The sequence below is a fragment of the Ambystoma mexicanum genome, chromosome 9 (genome assembly GCF_040938575.1).
Source record: "Ambystoma mexicanum isolate Mex_15411 chromosome 9, UKY_AmexF1_1, whole genome shotgun sequence".
Taxonomy (NCBI): domain Eukaryota; kingdom Metazoa; phylum Chordata; class Amphibia; order Caudata; family Ambystomatidae; genus Ambystoma; species Ambystoma mexicanum.
In genome coordinates, this window is record NC_090931.1 from 1,379,284,522 (window position 1) to 1,379,305,009 (window position 20,488).

Consider the following 20,488-nt stretch of genomic DNA (forward strand, 5'->3'; position numbering starts at 1 on the left):
TGGTACTAGTTTGTCTAGTAGCTTTATTGGAAAGGGGGTCTGTAGCTAGAATACCATCTCTCCTTCTTCTTCATCCCCTCCCTGAAGAGCTTTTCATCCATAACCCCAGATACTGTCAGTGTGGGGTTAATGCACAGCACCATGTGCCATTCTGTGTCCTCGACATCTGTCCTACTTAATATCACCATGTCTTTGTGGATCACCACGTCTTCAAGCTGCAGCAGTGTGGTGGTGCCCCTAGCTCTCTCCCTCTGACACTGTGGTTGAAAGAAGAAGTCTGATTCCAGTCTGAACACCTTCCCCTGGATCCCCGGTACCGAGCCTAACAGTATCTGAACCCCATACAAGAATAACACGTGATACAAGGGCTGTCCTCGCTGCGTGCTTTGCGTGCTGTGCGCGTATGCTGCCAGAAGAAGTGCTGACACTCGGGTGTAGTACACGCCCAATGTCGAGCACACCATCCCCTTTCCATGAATTATATTGTTGCATTCAGTATACTCAGTAAATACCTCCCCAGGATATTTGTTGGGGTATACTTTGGGTACAGTAAGAGTGCCACAATATGCTGCATCACTAGTGTTAAATCCTTTGTTATTGGAACTGTGATGATAGTCCCAGAGAAGCCCTGAATGTCCATAACTGAGCTTGGCAATGGAAATCCACTCTCCTTTATGCACAACCTGGTGGCCCCATGTCCATCGGGCTCCTCTTCAGGGTCTGCAGGTACCTATACGACTGGACACACACGCTTTCCCTGTGGGTTGCCCTATTAGGGGATAATGTTTGGCTGGAAATGGGAAAGGATTTCCCCCCATAACACTGACCCTGGTGTCCCAGTACCATTGCATTCCCCTGTGTCTGGATTGGTACTGACGGAACCATTTGGGATGCTTCTCTGCACTCCACCCGCCCTACTAATGGTTGTGACTGCACTTGTGAATTGGGTGCTATGCCTGCTGCATTTTTGCTTATAAGTGCAATGCCTGCTGGGGCTGAACCTGTGGTGCCTCCGGGCCTTGCTGTTGTGCAACTTGGTATGCCAGCACGTGCGCTTGCTGCCCAAAGGGGCACGTGTGTGCAAAGTGCCTTATGTTCCCGTGTATAAAGCTCGGGACCAGGAACCTGTATCCTACTCCTCTATATCCTCATCCTCTCCCACGCTACAGGTATCCTCTACCTATTTGGAAATACACACGAGTTGGTACATTTCCCCTTGTGGATAGCCCTCCCTGCTGAAGTGCCTCCCACCCATTGTGGGGTGTACATCGGCAGCACATGTCCCCCAGGCGGGGGCATGTTCCCCACTGGAAACCCTCCTGGTTGGACCGGAGCCACTGCGGCTGCATAGGGTATGTACTTAGCCCCCCTCCATTGTATACCTTGCAAACTTCTTCTGAACCAGTGTGTTCTCTGCCTTAGCAGCGTTTACTGCTACCGGTCTCTCGCTTTACAGTACTATGGTTGCCCGTATCTCAGACAATATTGAATTAATGTTCACTTGATTTTTGTAATGCTCACTTGATTCTCACGGAGGCGCTGGTCCCGGCTGAACTGTTATAGTCTCTTCAATTGAGAAGCGAAGAGCTCGGATGACTCTCTGGACTGGGCTTCTTCTTTTTGACCGTCTGGCTTGCAGGGTAAGGTTTCTGCAGGCGGAAGAAAAAAGGGTTATGACCGTTTGGCTGGACTTCCTCCTCACTAATCGCCAACTCTCCGAAAGTCCAATGTCCTGGTGAGCTCTCACCTTAGGCGTATAAATGCAGGGCTCTCCATCCTGCGACTTATGCAGGGGTGCGTGGGTTCCAGTTACGTCACTGGAGGTCCTCAAAGTCTTTTGTGGCCTTAGAAGTGGCACAGGTGCTGAGATGCCAAAAGATGATGCCGCCGTTACTGCACGAGCGGATGCCAGTAGGTATAAAGAGTTTATAGTCTTGAAGAGATGGGCACCTTTAATGAAGTCTTTGCATTGTCTTTTTCAGGTGCCTGGATGCTGAGGGCGTGGTCACTGAGAGCGCGACACGTGCGGTTGTACGTAGGTATGGGAATTTCAATGACACCTCAATAATGTCCCTTGTTTTCTGTTTTCAGGTTTTGAGATGTTGCGGCAGTTGTTCATCCGTTGCCGTTGCACGTGCGAAGTACGTGAGTATAATGATCTGTGACCTTATTATAGCACCTCTAACAATGTTCTTTTCTTATTTGCAGGTGTCGGGACCTTGCAGGCGTTTTTCCCAGTCGCGGATGCACGTGGGGAAACACGTAAGTGTTAGGCTTTCTTGCAGTCTTTAATGGCACTTAAATAATGTCTTTTCTTGTTTTCAGGTGCCGGGCTGCTGCGGTTGAAGAGATCGTAATACGCGCACAAAAGCAGATAAGAAAAGTAAATGCGGCCGCCTTCACCCGATTCCTACTTAACAATGTTCTTTGTCTTTACAGGTGACGTTAGGCTGTTGAAGAGAAGGCCGCAAAGAATCCGTGAAAGCACAGATGGATCAGGTAAGCGAGCGCGGCTGCGAACGTGTTGCAACTTGCTAACCTTATGTTTCTTTTGCTTGCAGGTTCTGCCGGTGTCTGGATTCCTGGATGGTAAGTATAATTCTCGTGTCTTTCTTCCACAGGTTGCTGAGCTGAAGCTGGAGATGTCACTGGAATGCTGGAGCTGACTCGGTGAGCGTCCTGCTGCAGATGCAGAATAACGCGAAGCACATTTTCCCAATCGGGTGTGGTTTAAATAGTGTTGGAGTGATTGGGTGTCTTCTTCCTCAGCCTCGCCCAGGTAAAAGAGTTCCTGTGTTCCAGAGCTAAGGAGTGGCACCAGCCCCACCCAGGTAAGAAAGTAGTCCCAGTTCAGGGAATAGTTCCTCCCAGCAGAAGGCTGGGGACTTCATCCTGCCAGCATTTGCAAAGGTGAGTATGCAGCATGGTCTGCTACAGGTAGGTCCACCCAAGCACCTTTGCAAGAATTATGAGCCCGGCGCCCCTGACGCCGGGACTGAGGTTCCTTATGAGCCTGGCGCCAGAGGCACCAGGACATGGTCCAAAGGGCCCCAATAGGGGTTTGCTGGAGCTGGGGACGAGGGTCGTGAGCCTGCTTCCGGGGAGGCTGGGCTTGACTTGGCTTCTCGGGAGCAGTGCTCATGACAATTTTATTCTACTCACTATACAAAAGCTATCAAAGAATTTAGGATTAATCATGACAGAGAGTCATTAAATTGAAAAGGAACTTAATGAGCTACTAGACTAGGAAGAGTTAGACACTATATAGCATGACATTAACCAGTGTTTGGAAAGTTATAAGGGGGATTTGGAAGTGAAAAAACTAAGGGACCTGACACGTATGATTATCTTAATCAGGAAGTCTACACATGGATGGATAAATATAAAACAGTACAAAGAGCCGCTAGACAAGGAAGCTCAACAAACGCCTCAAGCTCCAATTCAGAACCTACTAATGAACTAGAAACTTCAGAGAAAGGAGGAGGGGCAGTAATTGGAGTAACAGGGGCTGAAAATACAGCCACAACATCTACATTGGCTTGTTTAGAAAGAACGAGAGGAGGAAGAGAATGAGGAGGGGGTAGAAGAAGTGAAATAGGGGAAGGCAGAGTAACGAGACAACAAAAGAAAATGTATTAGTCAATGTATCTATCAGACGGCTCACCCCAGCAGAAATCTCGACCCTGCAAAAGGGCCTGAGTTTTGTACCCACATACAATACAGCATGAATATATTTGATACCAACATTTTACTTTTTAGATTTGTTAGGAAACTCAGGTTGAAAGAGTTGTTCGACGTGATTAGAAACATGAATGACAGTGTGGATACAGGTTGTGAAGTTTAGATGCAGGAATTCAAGGTAAAAAAGCAGTATCATGCCACCCATTAATGTTCCCTCTGTTGATATTTTTTGCAGAACGGTTTTGAAAGACTTAGAGAAAATAAGTTACAAACAGCCGAAACATAGTAACGTTAAACCCCACAAACATGGACTACTTAGAAATCTGTATTGTGATGAAAAAATCACTATCCGACTGGCAGACAAAGGGGGAGCTCTTGTCATTATGAACACCTTAGACTATGACAATGAATATATCAGACAGCTTGGAGACAATACTGTTTATGCCCCACTGGATGCAGATCCCACCATCAATATCATGTCAAGTCTTGCAGGAATTCTTGACAGAGCTGAAGAAATGGTATGGATACATCATAACACTAAGACATTTCTTCAGGTTGCCACCTCATAGGGTACCTAACTTTTGTACCCTCCTCAAGATCCATAAGCACCCTGCTAATCCACCAGGGAGACCCATAGTGGCAGGATGAACAGTATGCTCCAACCTCTGGGAAAATACATTGATTTATATCTACTGCCCATTATCCAAAAGACCACTAAATATATCTGAGATACCACTAATTTCTTACATTTGTTTAGTCCAATAACGTATACTCTAGGATATATTATGTTTTACTATAGACGTTAAAAGTCTATACACTTCAATCCCTCATGTTTAAGAAAGGAGGAGCACTATAAAACCTCACAAGAGTTCATTCTGGTTCTACTGCAATTTATTGCAGAAAACTCTTACTTTCATTTTAAAGACCATTTTACTTGCAGACATCAGGTAGATCTATGGGGGCTACTTTGGCACCCACATACGCAAATTGTTTCATGCACAAGTTTGAAAGAGACCAAGTGTTGGAACACCCAGTTTGGCAAAATTACCTGAAGTTTTGGGTCTCTTTTAATGATGACACATTTGGAGTGTGGGCAGGTACTGCAGAGTGTCTGAATGGATTCCTTATGTATCTGAATACTATTGATCCCTACATACAATTTACCTGTGAAAACTCTGATGATCATATCTACTTTTTAGAAGTAGTGATCACACTTAAAAATGTGAGGTATGTGACCTACATACACAGGAAGGAGACAGATAGAAACAACATACTGCATTGCAATCATTTGCATCAACCAAGTTTGATTAAGAATCAAGCTTTTGGTCAAATGCTGAGAGTAAGAAGAAAAGTTTGTGATACTGAAGATTATGACAACCAAATTGAGAATATATTGTATCACTGTGTGTCCGTACATATTTTTGTTTATGCTTTTATTATTCTTAAGACTGATGTTGATATACATTGTCACCTATTATAACTAAAGGGTTCAGCCCTAAAGATGGTTTGTATCGAAAGCAATTTTGAACCCATTCAACAACACTGCCTCAATTTTATATTAAAACAAACTGTGTTACATATCTGATTCTATATATATTTTTTTCAAATATGAAGAAGTAGTGACCAAATGAGTTATTTCTGTACATAGTAAGAGTTTAAATGCTGTTCTGCTCAATCTTTGAGCAAGGCAAACGCAAGTGGTTCAGGCAGCGGCAACTCTGGAAGTATATTATTTACCTGTAACTCTGACTCTCCTTTTGCCTCTATTCCCACTATTTTATCTAGAGACACCAGGACATCCGATGCCAGTCAGTTGGCCAATATGTGGTAATATAACAGTATTTATTCATCCCATGGTTTCTGCATTTCCTACATCCCAAGCTCCTGGACCTGTTTTATATACTCTGCTGGGTTTTCATCGGGCTACATCCTACAAGACATGACTGCTCCTGAGCCTGAGCTGCCCAGATACATGCTCCTCACCACCTTCCACAAGGGCGACTCACAGTTATTGAATGGCGCTCCGTCATGTGCGCTTGTCTTTAGTCTCACCCCTTTGTATCCTGCCTGTTCCCATATCTCATCTCCTTGTTCTCCTATTATCACTGTAAATCATCTTTTCATATCTCCTATTGCTAATTTCACTCCTGCAGGCTCAGTTTCAAGTTCACATATCCATTTGAGTGCTGGGGTAATGACCATTTTAAGTAATTGCAGTCAGCCCTACTGGCAAATTGACCTTTAGTTACATCTTAAGTCTCCTATTGTTTCTAATACTTAGTTTTTTTTTAGATTGCTCCCCACAGATTTGAATTGAAATGTTATGAATTTCAAGCTTCAATGAAAAGGGGGTTATTGGGAGGGGTCTACACTTGCCCCCTTTTTCTTTTCTATCCCATTAATGTCATCATCTAGGTAATGATGTTTGAATGGGGTCTCTTTACATTCTACTCCTCTCTAAAAACCACACATTCCTAACTTTTGTACCTCTTCTAGCACCTTGAAACTGCTTTGTAAATGCAAACTAATTACAATTAAATTTTTCAAATGTATGATTCTAATCTTGGTTCTCGCGTTGACCCACTTACATGTCTGCATTGTTATGGCTCTATTGGAATTCCAAAACTATGTGGCCAGTGGGCCATCAATTGCCGGGCACAGAATTAGTGCATCTAAATAGTTGTCATGTCATAAAATAAAAACAAACCACATGCATTGGTTGCCACTCATGACCAATATCTTTCAATGTGTATTTCATTTGTAATGACTATTGGTTGTACTACTTTCATGGAAACCTGCTGAGCATACATGGTTTCATGCTAGAACCTTTCTGTGCTCCTGCCCAAAATGTTTGTAATACCAATGTTAATTTCCTTAATGTTCTACTCTAGCATTCATCATTCGTATTTGGTAACGTTGCACACTGTTACAAGGCATGAACAGGCATTTATTCACAATGATATCCAAAACCTACAACTTTTTCTGATACAGGAACAGCCATTATGTACTTGATTACAAATCTGACCTCTTTGTTAAGTATCTGTAAATAGCTGTAGATGTCACCTATATATATCATTCTATAAGACTCTGAATTGGCATTGTTGCTCGTCGAAGGTTTTACAGTATTTTTCTTCTCAGAAACTTTATAAAATGACTAGTTTACAGGCCTGTGTACATGGGCCAAAGTGCAGGTTTTCATTGACACAGTCCGACTGCTATATACCCTAAGTCAACAGCTCATTCTAGAGGTGGAAACAGGTGAAGCTATGAACATTGGCATTGTCTCTATATATCATAAGGCAACAGTTCTGTCTAGTGGTGACAACAGGTGTAGTTATGCAAATTGGCATTGTCTATCTATATCCTAAGGCAACAGCTCCCTCTAGTGGTGACAACAGGCAAAGCTACTGCATCGGACAAACATACAGAGACAAACATACCTCTGACCTTTTATTACATTGTTAGATGTATATATTTAGTGTAATGCAAGCCTTGATCTAAAGAGTAGTGCAGTGCTTTACTGGGAACATGTACTGCAGAAGGAACATAGACAAATGTACACACATGTGAGGTTCCCTCTACTGGTTCACACAGATTAAATGGCCTGTCTTGTGCGAAGGTGCCCACCCAGGAGGGGCCCCAGTTTTGTATTAGCCCTATTGGGCATTACCAGGGGTAAAATATGAATTTTAAAAATCTGTCTGGTCCCAACCACAATGACAGTTCCTTTGCAGTTCTCCTCTGAACACGACTACCAATATCAGCAACACTCACTACCTGGTTGGGTGCGATCAGTGAGATGGAGTTGTGTCTCTCTAGACAGAGAGAGCAAATGGTCCATATAGGGAAATCCCCATTTTACTTAGGGTTAAACTCCATGCACATTGACTATCATTTCAGTGCTGGACTTTACCTGGGTTCAGGACTAGACTAAACGCGTGTGGATAGTTCTCTTCTGATAGTGCACACTGTGTGTAAACGTGATTATAGGCCCCATTGTGTGGGACAAATCCACAGAAGACGCTATTATATGGAGCGTGGGGTCTGATTGAGACTGTAGTGCAGAAACCAGAATAGCAAGAGGAGTAGGGTCAGGACCTAAACAAAATAAAAAAAATAGGAGGGCTCATTAACATAATTGATTGTGGTGTCACCAGATATTAGCAAATCAAGTTCCCTCTGAAAAAAAAAAGTTGGGGGCCTTCTGAAAAAGTGGGGGGACGCAGTCCACCCGCAGAACCCTCGACTGGAGCCCTAAAGATGAGGGGTACTTTGGTTACTATTAAGAGGCAACCTGCATGTAGTGTCATTTTTCATATAAGGGATCCTGACTGACATGATAGTTTCGGTCACATACGAAAACCGGAAACGGAACCGAATGAGGAATGTGACAAAGACATTGATGCTACAAGCTCACGTCTGCGCCCGCCCCCTGCCTCAGAGGTATGTCTTTTTATCATCATTCAAACGTATGGCCACTCTGAGCGCTGAATGTCACGTTTAAAAAGGTTGCTCTGCCTGTTGTAGTGAATTGAACTGTGTTTTATTCCGCATGTGATTCTTCTATTGTGTTGAATGCATTCTTAGGCATGTTATGCAATCTTTAATTATAGTAATTTGCATAGACTTTTCGAGTCAGCAGATTGGAATTTATAAATATCTCACAAAAAAATACATGCGTCAACTCTCAGCCCCCTTCTGCGAAAGCTCGTAAATCATGAATTTATTTTTATAGACGCGCGGGGCTCCTATTTAAGGGATTATCAACATAATTTCCAAAATGTAAATTACATTTTGGAAAGTGGCAATGCTTCAAAACGTAAATAAATATTGGCAGCATCTTGGAGCTCCGAGTGCCCATGTCATCCGACGGGACAGTGTTTTACAGTCTTGCCACAGTTCCGGTAGGGTCGGACTCGGGCACTGCTTTGATTTGGGGGGATAGCTCAGTGGCAAGGTGCTCCCTTAGTCTTTACCACAGAATCCAAACACGTTACAGATTGGAAGGGAATTAAGAAAGGCATCCTTTTGGAAATCGAAAATGAGAAGGCGCATGTGAAGGAGCTAGCTAGGTAAATGACGTTTTCAACTCCTTGTGAGAAATTGATCAAAGTTTTCTAGACTTATTCTTTAGAACACAGTTGGCATTTTTGAAGACACATACAGAATAGAATTTCACTCCTGAAGATAGTGTTTTTATTTTATTCAGAAAAAGTATTGTATTAAAATTGAGGAATTGAGTGTTCATCTCTTGGAATTTTCTCAGAAATATTATCTGATTTTGGAATTTCAACCAATTTAACTCTGACTGCCCCTAGAGACAGTATTAAAGGTGTGCAGGGGATGGGATTTTCCACTACTTAAAGGCACTGGATCTCATTCTGATCCTGATGGTAGAGCCACTGGGATACCATCACATGTAGATACCGTTTTGGGCACTCAGTATGGCTGCATTTCGGCCGGATTCTGAGTGTCGGACCCATTCATGGAGTCCCATAGGACTCCAAGAGCGGATTTGCTGTCATTACTGGCACTGGCAATACTGGTGCCGGTAATGACAGCATTCTTTGATATAAGGGTGCCTTCGTTACCTCCAGTTTTCAGCTGGAGGTAACACAGGCACCCTTCCAGCAAACCCATAGTCGGCCTTGCCGGTAAAGTGCCGGTATTCATGGATACCGGCACTCTTTTTGTATTTCCAAGACCATGGACTGCAGAAAAGCTGTTCTCAGTCAATGATAAAAGGATTGATTCAGACATGTAATTGTTGTTTTCGATACACGGACAATGCATTCTTAATAGATTCCCGAATCTCAAACTTTTTGCCTCTGTCATCTATGCTCGATGCCAATCTTCCTGAGATCAGCTGTGCCGACGTCTAGTGTAAGGAATCTCGCAGTTTCCAAGGATTATTCTTGTAGGGTCTAGCATTACAAAGTGTTAGCTGACCGTCTGCGCCATGCCCTCATCACCCTGCTTCTGAATAACACTAGTTTACTAGCAGTATCACATTGGTAGCATGTCACAAACCTCTGTGTACAAAATGACATTGGGACAACCACTCCTAAATCCACTTGAACTGTTAAGCCTGGTTTGAGGGGAAACATGTTAGTCCACAACAGGCCTCGTGATGTTGTGCATGTGCATTCAGAATGGATGGCAGTGATACTCTCAATGAGCATTTTGCTTCGATACACTATTTCATTGACTCTTCACTTCTTGCCTGACTTCCAATGTTTTAACCTGGACTTCATCTACGGACCACTTACCTACTATTCAGTTCTTGTTCCTCTTCCATGCTTAACCCTGACCTTGCTTACTGTACTTCCTGCCTCTCCCCTTGGTATAGTATTGCATTATTTGTTTACTTTTTATTTTATATTGTATTGGTGTTTTCCAGTTTACATATGAACTTTTATAACATTTCAAGATAAAAAGAGAAAGAAAAAGGAAAAAAGATAATTATCACAATTTTCAACACTTAATAAACAAACAACTCTAAAATGTTCATGCAAAAAACAGTTATTTTGTAAATCATAACTCACTCATGGTCTAACACACATCCCACATGTTGTCTTTAAAGTGGTAATCAGGTCTTCCTACCCGTGACATGGAGGAAGATTAATATAGAGTGTGCTCTCTTGAGTAGTTTAATCCCAGATTGCTCGCCACTCCAACTCCTCCTGTTGTACTATCAAATTCAAATCCTTGAACATGTCTTCCAACAGGTTAGTTAAAGCTAAGATAAATGCTTGGTTAGAAGTTGACATCAGCCTGACACATAAGCAATGAGTCAGAACTTGTGATGTGGAATGAATGAACATATCCATGTGTCGAATTTGATGGTTTAAAAAAAGGGGAATTCTAATACTGGATGGAAAAGGGTTTCAATAGGAACCTGCCTGCATGCTCCGCAACCACACAATTCTCTATGCAGGGAGATTTTCGGCCCTATAACTTATAGTGTTGGAAAAGCATTCATGCTAAATTTAAAGTACAGATCCCTACGTTTTCTCGACAGAAATGTATCTAGGTAGACACTAGGCAGTCCTAAGGGGGGAAACTAAATTTGATTTTCTTTGAACAGTTTTCAAAATCAGTAGTTTTCTCCCATCATTTTATCTTAGATTTCCTTACAAAATCACTCTCTGACTTGTCCAAGGAGATCATATCTTGGTAAACCTTGCACTTTTGGTGAAATTTGAACAGAAAGGAATTTCTGTCAAAACTACCCAAAAGACAGCCATTCCGATAGGAGCACAGTGTGTTATTACTTGTTTCCGTGACTTTTGTAGGCAAGGATAGACATTTATTTAATATTATTTAATTATTATAATGTGCCACACGCCCTTAGGCATCAGAGCGCAACAAACAGTAAGAAAGACAGATACAACACATACGAACTGGAGAGTCCGTTATACCAAGCTTCAATATTATAAAACAGAAAAGTCAACAACTAGTTTTAGATCTGATCAAACTCTTGACAAATCATTACAAGTGGACAGATAAGCTGTTAGGCCACTTGAACCACAACCCACCAATATACAGTCCCTGCCAGCCTGAGTACACCACCGTTCTATCTTGACCCTTCAAATGATTTTAAGGTCCAACATTCCTACAACTCTTGTGCCAGTCTTTATTGTAATCTTGCCAACACCTTATTCCTCAAGGCATCTCTAGGTTCATGACCCACTACTGTCTTTACATTACTTTACATATGATCCATAACAGTCTGTTTCATGAAGTCATCAGCAATTGGAGGCATGAAGGTTTTGCCAATACGCAAATTCCTTGGTAAACAGAATCTAGGGTTAGTAATGCCCTGTTGTAAAGATGTTATGAGGACTGGTACAGCTTGCTTTTCCATGATGATAGGAGTGGCAATGGGCAGAACTTGATGGATCGATGAAAGTTTTCGCTATTTCACTGGTTGTTTATCCACTAATGCTTTCATTTGCTCCTGCTCAATAGTTGTCTGACAAAAGTCATCCCTGGTGTCCTTGGCAAAAACGCCCTTCCCATCCCATGGATGTTGTTTTTTTTTTTTTGTAAGGGGGCCAGGCAACTTAGGTTACATTGAATTATCTAAGATTTCTGATTTTCATGGTCCGGCGGAATCTGAGCATTCTTATCTACAGTCTGCAAATCTAGTCTATCCATCGAATATTTATTCATCAAATTGAAATCCATTGAAATGTATTCATTGAAAGCCATTTCCATCTAAAAAAACTTTCATCAAATTCATTTAATTGGATTTCCATTAGGGTTAGGGTTAGGGTTAGAGTTAGAGTTAGGGTTAGGGTTAAAGTTAGGTTTAGGGTTAGGGCTAGGGTTAGGGTTAGTGGGTGCTCTTGGGGTTTGGGGGGAACCCCCCAATAAATAATAAACAATAAAATGCTACATGAAGCTGGCCAGTACCGAAATACTTCGAAGAGTTCAGCACTTGACATCTCCATGTAACATTTTACTGTGAAAAATAAATGCCTCAACATGCTATCTTTTACATTTAAAAGTACACATCCATCAAAACTTGTCCATTCCTATATTCGATGGACACGTTTCGATGGATATGTACTTTTAAGTGTAAAAGATAGCATTTTGATGCATTTATTTTCGGTGTTTGTACTTTGATGGATTTCATTTTCGATGGAAAGACCATAAACCACAGCCTGCTCCCATTGACAACACGTGTACTCTTTTGCTGGCTGGAACTGCACTCTAACGTTGTCCAGTACAACAATACAGAGACAGACATCTTTAATATGTTTATATGAGATCAGCTCTCCAATTAGCTGAGCTTTTATTGGCAGCCATTGTGTGAGACCACTTGGGTCGAACAGACACTTTTGTTTAGCTCCTCCATCAGATAATTCAGTAGAAACTTGTACCGGGAATTCCAAGGCTATTTTCTCCATTTTACCCAATGTAAATTGGTCAGGAACTGGTTCGTAGGTAGACATGTTTTCAGCAGGCAACAATGGCATTGTATTATCAGTCCCTTGAATATAGCATTCGGTAACATCCTTCTTAAGGGGAGACCCTCTCTCTTCAATTGAGGGGGAGCCTAGTGAGAGGACCCAAGAAAAACCAAGATTGTCCTCATCTACAGAGAGATGTAATCTCTTATCTTGAAATCATCACTTCCTTTGGGCACTTAATGCCATAACCTCCATCAAGCGCCCATTCGTTGGCAATGAGCTTGTACATATATTTTCAGATGGAGTGAGAGCTTTACTGGTTTTGCAGGTTGTAGCTCTAGTCTTGGACAACTCAGAAGAAAGAGATAAGGAGCTATTAAAAGCTGAAAAACCAATCCAATGCAGGAGACAAACCACTTTGATGGAACTAATAATTTGGTAAGACTACAAACAAGACAAAGAAAAAAAGTAAAGACTTCCTCACTGGCCCCAGGGCCCACACCCAAAAAAAAAGTTAATATGTTTTGATCCCCCCAAACTCACCGGAAACAATGGACGCCCAGGCAGGCAGACCTGCAGTGCCAGGACGACGCAGAGACTGCCAGTGCACTCAACTCGGCGGTCCAGGTTACGCTGAGTAACACTACCCGGTGCACTATAACCACACGGCTCACCGAAAAAGGTGCCTTAGAAAGCACAAAGGCACCTTGATCTCAAATCTTGAAGCCCACAGGAAAGTGCTGGCAGAGACAACCAGCCGACAGGGCAACACACTGACAAGCTGGAGTGAGCAAGCCGCGTAGCTGATGTGACCGTGCATGCAGCCGGATGCTCCGTCAACCTTCAGCCATCTTTAGTACATCCTGATTGCCATAGTAGTAATTGCATCTTTTTATGCCATATATCTTATACCATGAGGTAAGGCCCAATTCAAGTCTAATTGAACTGATCAGAATGGATTTAGGAAGACACTCAATTCACACCCATGTAACATCATTGCTGTGAACTTTAGCTTATTTTTTATTAGTGGTAGGAGAGAATAAGCACATAGCTTGTTTTGCAGCACCTTCATTAATGAGATACATGAGCTAGTTTTTGACTCAATTCTTCCGTTTCGAATTTTATAATCATTTTTTGAGGAGATCATGAATCCCAGGTAATTTATAGTAGAAACTCGCTTGACTAATGTAGGATTTAGTCTCCAAGATATTTATATCTAGTAATAAAGGCTATTGCATATGATTTTTGGGAATTCATTTCTAGATGATTCTTTCCCGAATAAGCCTCTACTCCATCCAGGAGTAAACCCACTGGTGGGTAATCAAGAGTAAGAGGTCGTCAGCGTACACCATGATATTGACCCTTAAATCACACCATCTCAGGGCATATCCGTTCCAAGATAAACTTTCTTGCCACAGGTCTGCTAAATATAGATTAAAAAGAGTGGGAACTAGGATGCACCCATGACGTATTCCTTTTGTTACTGCTATAGGCTTTGAAAATGTATAATTAATAGTACACTATTTTTCCTGATGAGTCATGTAAGAAATGGTGAAACACATGTAGAGGATTCTGAATCAGGAACTGAGGAATTTTGAATCAGGAACTATCTTATTAAGGCTGCCACTTGGAGGACTATTAAGTAAAGACTTTATTTTCAAGTTTGACTTGGAAGATCACTAAATAAGGACTCTCTCCTCAAGGCAAAACGTTGGGCATGACAACATGTTTAAAAATGAGACCCAAATGATGATATGACAAAGACAAGAATCAAACTGTGCCACACATCTTGAGAAGGATCAATATTTTGAACAACCAATACATTTTTATGATAACATCAACTTGTATGTTGAGAGCATCTACGTTTGAATCATGTGGTTTGAAAACCACTACTAAGATGGCTGCGCCACCGCATACAACCAGCCTGCTCACACCGAAGCACTTCCTGCTTGGAGCCTCAGCCTGCAAACTGATTGGCTAATATGCCCTGCAAATCCAGGAGCCTGGGGGGCGAAGCCGTGCCTTGGACAAAGGGCTAATACTAAGGCCCCTGTCTTACCCTGGATGCCCACCACCACACCGTAGACAGAGTTCCTGCATCCACACAACCGATATCCGCTTGCCTAGACTCCCACTGAGTATGCCAAGTTTTTGGATCAACACATTGTTTGCAGGTAAGAGGCACGCTTGCTCTTCCTCCACTATCCTTGGCCCACTACCCAGAATTATCGATCCGGTCACCCAGCCCTCCACTCCCCATTCCTTCAACCCCCCCACTGTCCACACCAAAAACCCTTATCCTTAAGATCCCCTTTCCCACTATGCATCAAAGCACAATGCTCCACCAGCGTAGGGCTTACTGTTCCCATTAGCTCTGCTGCCACCTCCATGGCCCTGCTACTTCTTGATTACCAATTTGAAACCTTAGCCCACATGCCTCCAGCCCACCATGCGTCGAATAACCTGCAAAGATTGTCCCTCCTTTCCGGACCCTCATCCTGTGTTACTCCTCGCAACCTGTTGAACTATGACATTCACTCCACATCCTGTGCGGCCCCTTTGCCACCTGCTCGTGCTCCATGAACAACTATGGCACAATGTGATTCTGCAAAATAATGTATTACCTGAACTGTCTGCATTGTCACCCCTTTGTCGCCTGCTGGCTCCCCATGCACCACTATGGCCCTATATGATTCTGCAAAAAAAGTATTGCCTGCACTGTCTGCATTCCCACGCCTTTGCTGCCTGCTGGTGCCCCATGCACCACTACAGCCCAGTGTGATTCTGCAAAAAATGTTGTATTGCTTGCACTTTCTGCATTGCCACCCCTTTGCCACATGCTTGTGCTACAGACAATACCACTATGTCATGCACCCACCTGCCCAACACCCTGACCTCCCTCCCACCACCCTCTCCTTGGCTACTCACACTGGAATGGATAGGAAGACACACCCACCCTTCTAACAAATCTAGTGAGAGCCAAAGCTGTCCCTCTCCCCACCACCACACCCCCCATAAACCCTCACCCCCTACAAAATAACCAATCATGTCCCCCCACCCAATCAATGCCTAGTCATACCTCCAATAATACGATTGCCTCCTTATGCTTGCCACTTGCATATGCTGAACATCCCATGATGCTCTCAACCCCCTGCCTAGGAGTCCCCCACTTACGCAGACTCTGCGCCAAAATGCCTACCCGGGAGGCTACGTCTTTGCCTGCAAAGGCAATGCTAGACTTCTCAGATCATGAGTAATGGTGGCCAAATCCTTGGGCATCCCTCCCCGCACGCGTACTCCTAAGCAGCCCCTCAATGCACCCAGTGATCCTGCCATGTCCAAACTTCTAGCATGCACCCCTTATAAATGCTCGATCCATCAGTGCTCATGCACTAGACATTCACAACCTACAACATAAAAATGACCTAGACATGCTTGCCCAGCCTAACTCTTGCTCACCCCTCAGGATATTCCATCCTCCGTTCTGACAGAGATGGGAGTCAAGGTGGAGGAGATGCCATCATATCCAAATCCTCCCTTCCAATCAGAATTCTTCCCCTCAATCCCCTATCAGGGCACAAAATCCTACTCGCCAAACTCAAGTCTGACCCGCAAACTACATCAGCACTGGCTGCCCTGACGCAGACCAACCCTTCCGTATTGACCGCATCCTGAAGCCCAGTTCCAAATTCCTGCTACTGTGTGACTTTAACCTCGGGTTCAATGACCCAACAGACCAGAAGGCCTCCATCCTCTCCACCGCTCTCCAGGAGATGAACTTCGCGCAAGCCATCTGCACCCCCACCCATGCCAAAGGCCGGACCCTTGACTGGATCCTCCCCCTTAAGGTTCCTACTCAAACAACCTCCATCGACCCATTACCCTGGATGGACCACTTTGTTATTCTCGTCACAATGTCCCTTGCATTCCCCACACCAAAAAATAATATAATCCTTGCTCTTATCACTGTGAGACATACCAAAAAAATAACCAAAGAAATACTAGAGCCAACCATCCCAGCCTCCCTCGATTCTTATCCTGACAACAACAACCCCAAAGCCATTCTCACGGCCTACAACTCATCACTCCTCTGTGCCCTGTATCTTCACACCCCCTCAAAACAATGACCTGCAATAAAGACCACCACCACAATTGGTTCACGGAGGAGCTTACTGCCCTTCGTAAGACTAAACGCTAAAAAATCACATCTGGAGAAAAGTTCCCTCCCTCGCCAACAAACCAACAGAATTAGCACTACCGCCTACAAATCAGTGATCATTAACACAAAAGCTAGCATTTACAAGACCTGCATAGGTGAGGGCATCTCCAACACAAGCCCCCAAATACATTAACATCACTATCACAAAAAATAATAATCCACCAGACCACTTAGATCCAGCAACAACCCACTCCTTGAAAATCTTGGATACAAAAGAGTGAGAGCGGGGGGCAGCAGTTTCAAAGTCCTGGCACCTAAACACTGGAATGTTCTCCCAACAAACATTAAGAATGAAGAATCGCACCAGCTATTCAAAACATCACTGAAAACCTAGCTATTCAACCAATACTAATCTGCTCCTAGCCCTCCAAACCTACCCATCAATACCATCAAAGATGCATTAGGCTCCATGACATGACTATGTACTGCATTGATATGTAACTACCGTGCAACGTGTATATAACTGTAAAGATTGTATTTACCAAGCTGTCTGTAACTACGCTGTGATACCTCTGGATCTGGGCGTGTAACAAATGTAATAAAAAAACAAAATAGAGAGCTCTTCTAAATCATCAAAGTGCTTGAAACCCCAGATCCGCCAACCACAACATTTCCGAAAGATAAAACCTGGTGTACCCTAGTACAATCCTCTCTAGCAAAGAAAATCCTTACCGTTAGAGACAAAACCCTTCCTAAAGAATTGCATCTCACCTGCAACAATTCTGACATCTCCACACCCACCATAGCCACCTTTCCCCCTTTCATATTCAACCCATTCTCCCAGGCAGACACGCTCTCCACCATCCAATGCCTCAAAGCCTCCAACTGCACAGGCAACATCTGCCCTGCCATCCTCATCAAGCTCGGTTTGGAATCCCTTGCCCCGCCCATTGCCAACTGTATCAATGCCTCCTTCAGCTTGTGTACTCTGCCAAACACCATAAAAGAAGCCTGGGACCCCCCACTGCTAAAATAACACCTCCCTCGATCCCACCATGCCTACCAACTACTGCCCCCATCATGACAGTACCATTCCTCATGAAAATACTTGACCCCCCCGCCTATTTACTCATCCAAACACACCTAGAAACCGACAACATACTTGCCATGCGTCAGTCTGGGTTCAGACCCAGACATAGCACCGAATCCGCCCTCCTGGATCTAAAGAACCAACTCGATCACAACCGTGATGGCAGTGACCTTACCATCCTCCTGCTATTAGACCTATCGGCGGCCTTTGACCTTGTTGATCACGACATCCTCTGCCACCGCCTCACCACCACCTTCATCCTCTCCCCCTGGGTAAAGTCCTTCCCTCCTGAGTAAAGTCCTTCCTTAGCCAGAAATCCTCTAGGGTCTTCGTGGGAGCTGAAGCCGCTGATCCCATTCCAGTCTCCTACGAGGTACTACACTGATCTTGCCCCTCTCCCACTCTCTTTGAACTCCTGGACAACCCCATCATACTCTAAACTAACTATGCTGATGACACGCAGATCCTCCTCAAACTCACAGGTTCCTATGAGATTGACTCTGCCAACATGAATTCCATTTACAGCATTATTCAGGTTTGGATAGCTAACCACCATCTCTGCCTGAATGATGATAAAACAGAAATACTAATTGTTGGCTCCCCACACTGCCTCAAACACCTTAACCCTCCTGTCTCCTCCTTTCGCATCGATAGGAACAGCATCCAGGTCTTTCCTCATGTCATAACCCTAGGGGTCTTGATGCCAAACTCAACATGCACAAACATGTGAAAGCGGTTGCTTCATCCGCTGCTTACCCAACTAAACTCACAAACCTCTCCAGAAAGTCTGTCAGTCCTAATAACGGCCTTACTCTAGCCAGAGCCACCATTGGCAGCAAACTAGACTATTGCAATGCCATCCTCGCAGGGACTTCATCCAGAAACCTGAACAAGGTACAGCTAACACAAAACACTGCCATCAGAGCAGTGTGGGGCCTCAAATGATCAGACCACATCACCACAATCCGACGTGAAGCACACTGGTTTACTATTAAGTCTCACATTGAGTTTAAAACCTGTCCATCAGGCATCGATGCATCCACAACACCGGCCCTCACTATCTCACTCACTGTATCACCATAAAGTCCAGCTTATGCAACGTGCGTTCCTCCTCCTACACCTCTCTAACCACCCCCAGATTCACCAGAAAAAGAGCATGTGGATAAAGCTTCACTGTCATTGCACCCATTCTGTGGAACAACCTCCCATCCTCTATCAGAGATTAACCGTCCTACTTGACGTTCCGTAAACAGAACACTTTTAGGCTGTTGCAGAGAGCAGACTACATTAGATTTTTTTAAACACCATAGGCTTACACAGGTCACCTTGAGTATTCAGTCTTACATTGACAGAGCTATTACTATAAAGTATCTGAATCATTCTTAACAAGCCCTGGCTTATTCCCCGCTTACTTTTTCCATAGATTAGAAATATCAATATTATCAAATGCAACAGTTAGATCTAATACCACAACATATAAAGATTTTCCAAAATCGCAAGTGTAGGTGGACGGAACAATCACACTCATTACCATCCCACGCACTTCCTAAATCCCGCGTGTAGAGGGTTCAGAAGCCTTTTTTCCATGTCCCACTTTGTTAGATCTTTCAAGACCAATTTGGCAAAAATTTGGCTGAGGAATTGATCACTGCAATTGGGCAATAGTTTGCAGGATTTGCTCTGTCGGCCCTTTTAAAGATTGGAACTAGCAATGCTTTTTCCCATGAGCTAGGTACAGATTCACCTCCTGCAATTGGGAGAATAGTCTGAGCAGAATAACTGACCACAGGACGGGGTAGCCTTTGTAGATTTTATTGGACATCCCATCTGGTCGTCTGGTTCTAGAATTATTCAATTTATTAATTTCCAGGCTGATGTCCATTCTATCAAACTGAAAATTCCAGATGTCTGTCGATAAAAGATAATCCACACCCCAGGGTCTCTTACCCAAGGCAATTATATGTTCTATGCAGATATTCTAAGCAGGTTCACTCTGCCGCACAGCACGACTGAAAGGTTAATTGAGAGTCATCTGTGCCATTTAGGATTTGCCAGATGGAGCGGGTATCTTTCTTAAAGAGACCCTGATTTTATTATATTAACTTTAAGTTTGTGAAATCTCCGCCACCTGCCCTAGGCCTGTGTTAGCATTTTTTGAATGAGATAATTGGGCGTGGCTGCCCTCTATTCTCCAAGCAAACCCTAGTAAATCGGCCAATTACTAATTTGCAGACAATGAAAGCTAAGTATGTACTAGAATACCAGACTCTATAACAGCTTTCTAGCTCCCACCATATCAGAACAACAAGGTGCCATGCACCTTTTAATGCTTCAAGAAGTGAAGAAGTGTGGCTATTGGAGAAACCTGAGATCGAAGGGTTTGTTGTGGTATTAAAAAAGGCGATGAAGAGGAAATTGGGGCAACTGCTAATAGCATTTAGGATAACCCAAAACGTATCCTATGAGAAATGCCAGGCCTCTTCAAACACAATCCTTGCTATCATGTTAGTTAAAGAAGGGGGAATGAGGGAGAACAAATTACTATTGATTAATAATCTCTATTATAATCCAAACACTGAACCTTATGAGCAAATAAGGGTAAAGATGGTTCAAATATTGCACTGGTGGGCGGGGCGAGGG